Source organism: Papilio xuthus, unplaced genomic scaffold, assembly GCF_000836235.2.
Source record: "Papilio xuthus unplaced genomic scaffold, Pxut_1.1 DF825946.1, whole genome shotgun sequence".
NCBI lineage: Eukaryota > Metazoa > Arthropoda > Insecta > Lepidoptera > Papilionidae > Papilio > Papilio xuthus.
This window is the reverse complement of record NW_013532703.1, coordinates 5197157-5205317: the sequence shown is the minus strand read 5'-3', so window position 1 is coordinate 5205317 and position 8161 is coordinate 5197157. Positions and strand designations below refer to the sequence as shown.

General features: G+C 31.0%; 1 protein-coding gene across 1 annotated transcript in view; it reads right to left on the bottom strand.

The window, feature by feature from the left end:
* Window positions 1-6150, bottom strand: part of LOC106123994 (fatty acyl-CoA reductase 1) — an 18765-nt gene extending 12615 nt beyond the window's left edge. The window contains exon 1 of the mRNA XM_013320427.1: window positions 6012-6150. The gene's annotated coding sequence lies outside the window, so the exon portion shown is untranslated. The remainder of the gene's footprint in view (window positions 1-6011) is intronic.
* Window positions 6151-8161: the final 2011 nt, after the last annotated feature.

The following is an 8161-nucleotide window of genomic DNA, read 5'->3' as shown; positions in this document are numbered from 1 at the left end:
CCATCTCAAGTGGGAGCATAAAAGACTAACCTTGCCTTTTATATCAACTTATGTCATTAAGATTGATTAAGTTGACTTTAAACGAATTAAATAATACTAGAAAATCAATATTTACAAAGTCGGAAGTTGTTAGTATGCAAATTTAAAAATTATAAAAAAATAACGTTTGGAGAACTTCAATAATTACATAATTAGCTACAAGTAAATAAATAACGCAATGATTTGTTTGTAATAATAAACTCTAGGTATATTGAATGACCTATTCCAAAGCACAAAAGCGAGCCGAGAAAATATGTCTCGGGATGCCAGATGCCTTTTTTGTGGTAAATTTCCCCAGTGTTGTCATTCACATTAAATAATTTGCATAAAAAGTGAATCGAATACAACCTCTTTTCTTATGTTTATTTATTAAATTCTTTGTTTTTAGTAAAGCTTAATAATATATAATACTTAGTAGTGACATTATAAAAAAACAATTTAATAATTTTATTACAAAAACAAAACAATAATTGCGTAAAACGAAAAGGTGTCAGGCTTAATTATGATAAATTACATTTAAAATATTTGTCATAACTTAAACGATTCATCTATATGTATTCTTCCATACACCTCTATCAGCCACTATCAGTCGTCATGTCTAAATTCACTCCTTTCTCTATCATTTCCTTATTAACACAACCTATCTATACTTAATTTGGTCTTCTTTTAATTTTTACTATCCACATTAAATCTCATTAACCCTTGTTAATTGTTTATCATCTCTGTATTGTTATTTTCACCTGACGTATTTAAAACTTACTAGCTGTCGCCCGCGACTCCGTCCGTGCGGAATTTAAAAAAATCTTAGTAGCATAACTGTTCTTTCAGGCTATGTTCTACATTTATGCCAACTTTCAGAGAGATCCTTGCAGCCTTTCTAGAGATACCTTCAAACAAACATCCATCCATCTATCCAAACATTCGCATTTATAATATTATATAGTAAGAAGTAAGATTTACTAGCTGTCGCCCGCGATTCCGTGCGGGATTGAAAAATAGATAGTAATCGATTATAGGACCTACTGAATATGCATATAAATTTCATAAAAATCGGTCAAGTCGTTTCGGAGGAGTAAGTAACATTGTAACATGATTATTTTATATATAAAAAAGGTCGATTACATTAATTTTGGCGGTTTATTAGTTTGATAAGTTATAAGTGATTTTGACCTCGTAAATTTAAGGTCAATACGACCTTATACAGAATAATATATTATTTGTTAGCGAATCAAATAGGACCTCTACTAAACTACTAATATAATATTCCAACCTTACTAACTTCCTAGTTAAAAAAATGTCAACTCGCAATAACCAACTAATCGTGATTTTCCACTGGATAAAAACCTGTATTTAAACATTAAGTCATAGTATTTGAATTGACAAACATATGTTTCCGATCAGATTTTTATAGTAAAGAAGTGTTAAAAGCTATTTTTAATCAAATCTCGTGAATATGAACTATGGTCGAACTTCAAATATTTCTAAATACGAACGAATAATTATTATTGCATCATAATAAACGTATCAGCAACTGATTAGAAAATCGCGAACAAAACTGCGATGAATCTTATTTTAAATGAATTCAATGTCCAAGAAAGTAAACTATTACTAAACTAGTGTTTACCGGCGACTACGTCTGCGTAGAATTAAAAAAGGGTGAAATGTTTATCATGTGTTATTCAAGACTATGTTCTTATATCTGTGACAAATTTTCAATGAGATGTATTGGACCTTTGCGGAATTATCCAGTAAGTATATGAATCAAACGTATAATAGATTTCCGAGATCATAGGAAGTCTGTGTTTATCTAACGAACATCCATACATTCAAACATTCGTATTTATGATTTTGGTAAGAACTAAGTTGGATACTCATTCCTTGTCTCCGTTTTTTTTTTCAAAAACTTAAGAGGGTTGACGATGTAAACAAGTGACACGGTAATAAAACCGACAGTTATAGACCGACAAACTTACCTGACCCGGTGAGCATAAATAACGCTGCATTACAATGCCTCAGCCCCCGCTGATAATTAAAAAAAATGTAACAAGATCCTTATGGGACTTTAGCTGTCATAACATGCCTAGTCTTACGTTTAATGAGACGACGATAATACATCTAATCAGGGTAATACATTTTCGAAGAGAATTTAATAAAATAACAGCGCCTCTCGCCAGAGTAATTTGTCGCAGTATACTGCGACTTAATTCGCAAATGATCAGGTCATCATGATGTCACTTTAAGCGCACAGATTAAAAAAATAGCTTCTTTTTACCTCAAATTGTTTAATTCTTTAATTGTTTAAATAATGTATGTGAATTGTGAGAAAAATTGTTTGGCGATGGTTTTTCTTTAACCAGACTAATTGTTTTTTAATAAAATAATAATATAAGTAATTTGTTATTTAAATTAAATATAAGTCTTCACCCAAAATTTGATTGTTTAAGATACCAATATTTTTATCCTCTTCTGTATATTATTACAAATTAAATCAAATTTAATGCATTTAGTCGGCCATTTAAAATAAAATTAATATGCTCGAAGTGGGCAACTAAATTTTTACTAGAAAATACAAGTTCACAGACACGGAAATGTACTATATTTTTACGCATTAGTTATAATAACTAACTTTTTCCCGCGATTACGTCCACGCGGAATTTAAAAAAAAAAACCTTCTAAGAACTGTATGTGTTCTTCCAGACAGTGTTCTACATCTATACTAAAGATCTTGTCCATGCAACCGTTTTGGTGGTACCTTTTAATAAAATATACCAATTGGAACTTTCTTATTTTAATTAAACTTGATCGGGCGTTTCCCGTTGGACCGATATACTTACGGTCCAATGGATTTTTTTCCCAAAATCCATTAAATCAATGAGATTTTCTACATTCTATGGACTACCCTAAGTTAAGGGTGATTAGGCCATAGACAACCACTGGCCAAGTGCGGGTTGGTTAACTTCACACATATCTTTGAATTTCTTCTCAGATATGTGCAGGTTGCATCACGATGTTTTCCTTCACCGCAAGAACGTCGGATTAATGTACATATGTAAATCGGAAATCGAAAAACACATTGGTACATAGCGGGATTCGAACCCAGGACCTGCGGATTGCAAGTCAAGTGCTTGACATCTGAGCCACCGACGCTCTCTATTTTAATTACTTTAAGATTTTAATTACTATTGTAGAATTACTGAGAAAGCAGAAATAATATATGTTTACTATTTTTTTGATTGTTTACACAATATTGTATAACATACGTTGTCTTACTATGAAGGTCATATAAATGCTAATTAAAGCATAACCTTACAATCGGACACGTGCTGTACGCAGTTGCTTAACTTTTTTAAACTGGTATACTTAAAATTATGCAATTTACTTTTTATTGTGTCCTTGTGTTTAAGTTAAAATATTTTTTAATGCGTTAAAAGTATCTTAGTCATCGATTGTGTCTTTAAAGTAGGATTTTATTCTCGCAGAATCACACTTTTTTATTAGTAAGATGCTCGATATTTGCGATAGAAGTAAACCGACATATTTATATTACTAGACAGGCATAAGCTAAAAAATAACAATTATATATTCGTTAGAAACGGGATCGATGACCTGGTCAAGGTTGCGAGAGTACACTGGATGGGGGCGGCACAGGATCGAGCATTGTGGCAATCGATGGGGAGGCGTACATCCAGCAGTGGATGAATTTAGGCTGATTATGATGATGAAGAAACGGGATTCTTACCACGATTAAGATGTTTGAGCTCAATATTTCTTATACAGCTTAATCGTGGTAAGAACACTTTCTTATGTACGTTATAGTAAAATCAACGAAGGTTTAAAGTTATATAAACGACAATAGCTCATTAAAGTCCTTGTCGGTTTAAAAAATGGAACAGAATCCTTGTCGGACTATAGTCGTTTTGTCATGTCTTGTCTTGTGAAGAAGTTACCATAGAGATGTAGAAGTAAAGTCTTTGACATCTCTTGTTTTGTATGTCATTTTCTATGCCTAAATATATTATTTTATATTTTTGAGAGAATTAATAGCGCAACGACAACACCAGGCCAAATAATTTTGTCGCACAATATGGAAAGGTCTGTTACGATCTTCACACAGAAAGCTATCCAAATGTTACATATTATTGTTTTATCCTTTCGTTTAGTGTTACCAGTTTACGTTTAGTGTACACATTGAGAAATACAAAATAAATTCTAGCATCATACCTTCACACGTTCCTGAGAAAAAGGCGGACAACAAAGTATCAGGGTTCCGTTTTTCCTACGTAACCCTAAAAATCGTTGACACTAGCAAATTTTAACGTAAACAACGATATTATTGTGAATTTATTAAAAAAAAAACAATTTTTTATATCACATTAACCTCGACCTAGTTATAATTTTCTTACAATATTTATTCAATTAAAGCTGTACATAAATTATTCTTATTTGTTTCTTAATTAATTTACAAATGAATGCAGGACATTCACCCGATGTTTTTTTACTAATTTACTTAGTAACTTAACTTCTCTGAGTATTAGTAATATAATTTATAGTTTACGATATTTTACTGGGTTAGCCAAATAGAAGCAATTTTAAATTGCTAGCATTATAACAATTTAATTTAATAGGCTCCGAATATTATTTTCTCCTATTCGGTGTTGAGACCCTTGGTCCGTGCGGTCCTAGCGCTATAAGGCTTTTTAAGAAAATATCAAAAAAGTTAATCGCATCACAGGAGACCGAAGAGGCAGCAACCTCGGACAAAGAATTAGTATAGCTATTCAAAGGGGGAACGCTGCCAGTATCTTCGGAACCTTGCCTAAAGGGGCTTCTTTTAATAATATATTTAGTTAATTATTCGTATTTATTATAATATTTTATTTTATATCATAGTTTTATGTGTAACAATAATTACAGTAACTATAATTTAACAGGTCACATTAGATTTGAATTCCTACAACGTAATCTTGTAACTTCGTGCATAAAATATTATTTACTACCTGTGCCTGCGACTTCGTTCGCGGGGTTATCGGAAACACTATCGTGTGTATTTTCACCGTTTTTGCATAATTTCTCATTGACGCTTCGTTCCTTTTGGTCACAGCGTAATGTTAAGCCTTTTTTATTTAGAGGGGAATGAAACCTCTCTGTTCCTCCTACGCATCATGGTGAGGCCACGGGCACGCTTGCGCATTCGTCCGAGACCTCGCCAGCAGCGTAATGTTAAGCCTAAAGCCTTCCTCTATAAATGGACTATCCAACAAAAAAGGAATTATTGAAATCGGACTAGTTGTTCCTGAGATTAGCGCGTTTAAACAAACAAATTTAGTGTAGATTTTCAAAATTTAAAATACAATATAATTATATTGTAACTTGTTACCATTCGAAATAAACTTAATGCTTATACTACTAATGTTTCATTACAATGGTCGGATTCGAACCTACAACCGGAACATCTGTAACTACAACCAACCACTTAACCACTAAGCTGTTTGCGATTCGTAAATGTAGCAGGTAGTCTTTTAGTATTCGTTATTTTATATTCATACTAAGAATTGGCCGCGACTTCGCGGAATTAAAAAACAAGTAAAAATATAGTATGTCACCCGAGGATAGTTTCCCAAATGAAAATGAAAGAATTTTTCTTTATTAATTCAGTTTAAATGCAAACAATCAATCAAATCTAACCTCTTTATGTTATTAATATCGATTACGTAAAGGGCCTATTCAGTACGCGCCCTTCGTAACAGATTTTTATTTTTCAAATTAGTATAAACAATAAAAACTTAGTAATTAAATTGAATTTTATGCCGAATAATTTACTATCTTGAATAATTGTTTATTTTAGTGTCCTAAGAATTGGAGAAAATAGATTAAGATTTCTGGGCCTAATTAAGTATTAGTATAAATTTTATAATCACAAAAATAAAATATTTTAAAACAATAAAGGAAAAAATAATAAAAAAATTACATACCAATAAAAACTGTAAAAAGAATCACTGTATTTTATATTTTCTTTTATAAATTCTTATATTAAACTTGCAATCGATGTTGCGATCTACAGATGTGAAGGATAAGGTAATGAAGGTAAAGGCACGTCCGATGATTGCAAAATCCGAGTCTGTACTGCCCTGTGAAGCCGCTTCCTCGCCTATATCAGCTTAAAGCATTCGTATGTCACAGATTCGATGCTCAGATAATTAAAAAAAACACACCGCAAACGTTAGCGTGACGCACTAAGTAGGTAGGCTTTGATTCACAAATGCGGATATAGTTGACAGTAATTTTTGATAAAATTTGTTATGACTTTATGCCTATAAATTACTATTTACGACATATGACACATAAATCATATTCGAATTTACTTATTGATTTCTTAAGAAAAAAAACCATTGATGTTAATTTTATTTTTGTAATATCGCAATAAATTTTAGTACAATTTATGTTGTTGTCCTTAAATTACTTTGTCCCATATTAGTGTTTATTAAAAAATAGATTAAATAATAATTTGACACCATATTTAGATAAATTAGTCATCTTCTCGTCTGACGTTTTTATGTCGATGTTACTAGGAATCCAACACTCGGTCTTATGTTATTTTTTATTGTTAACTAATTATTTCTACATTATCTATGTTTACGTACATGCATGTACAGTCGAGGATTATTATTTCCTACCCATTTTCGTGAAATTTAGCATTATAATGTACATACACACGTACTAAATTATAGCTGTTTGCTGTACAGTACTGGATTCTAAGTGGAAAGTGGATTAAATTATTTGATATATGCTCGTTGTTTAGAGAATTTTTCGTATTATTGAATGTTACCAATTCGTTTGCTATTAATTTGACCGTGTTCTGTCATTCTTGTTCACTGTATACTGTTTCGTAACATTATATGCCATTGAATCGAAATAACAGGAAAATTTCACACAAAATACATGCATGTATAATTATACTACAATCAAATCTTTGTTTTTTCTTTAACATAAAATTCAATCTTTAATTTTGAAGTAAGAATAGTTGATGTTTCTTAAAATAGTAATAAAATTTAAATTTTTAGGTTATGTTTTTTCTCCAACATACGTTCGAAGAAAAGAGCATCTTTGTAAACGTCAGGGTCGTGTCAAACGAACAATATTGTAAACAAAAATTAAAATTATATATTGTTGTTAACAATATTATATAACATTGTGTCTATTTAATGGAAAAAGTAACCTTGAAAGTGTGTACTTACGTCAAAAAACTATTTACCTACATGAACAATGAAAATCATTGAACTTTTTTAAAACGTTTATACCAATAAGTACGAAAATTGGTTAAAAAAACAATAAAGGTAGTAATAACCTAATGTTGATGTTTAAAAAAACACTGCGGCTCTAATCGACTTAATGTTTTTAAAGAATCAAAGTAAATAAAATGACATTTTATTTACAATGCTTTATTTTAGAATATTCTCGAAAAAATTGATGTAGCGAGGTTAGAAGATGTTATTTATATGAAAACAAATTCACATACATGTCAAAAAACTTACGTTACATTATTAAATTACCCTCTTTGTCAGTCGCGTAAAAATACATTGAAACTTTACTATACTTAATAGTTATAACTTAATTAATTAATTCTAATCTTACCTTTTGCTAACGTCGTTAATGGAAATTAAGAGAGAATAAGGTATGAAACATCTTTACCTTTGTTCCAATTTCCATTTAGAAGCGGATTACTGAGTGAGTCAAAGTGAAGGTTACTAAAGGTATGCATACATCAAAGTAATTATTACGTTTATTTACCGCGCACATGTGTCAATGACTTAACACTAGGTGCTAATGGGACTGGTAGAGGTCGCGTTAAATCATTACAACGTGACCTTATATTTAATGAGATAAATATAATATTTATGCAACGCTAATAGAGTAATAGTTTTGTGTTCGTATGTTGAGTTTGCATGTAAATTAAACCTGCAACTTAAACGGCTAGTCAATTGTTAATTACTAGCTGTCGCCTGCGACTCCATTCACCCGTAATTCAAAAAACTTAGTATCCAATGTGTTCTTCAAGATTATGTTCTATATCTATGTTAAATGTCAGCGATAACTATGCAACCAGACTTGAGATAACTTCAAA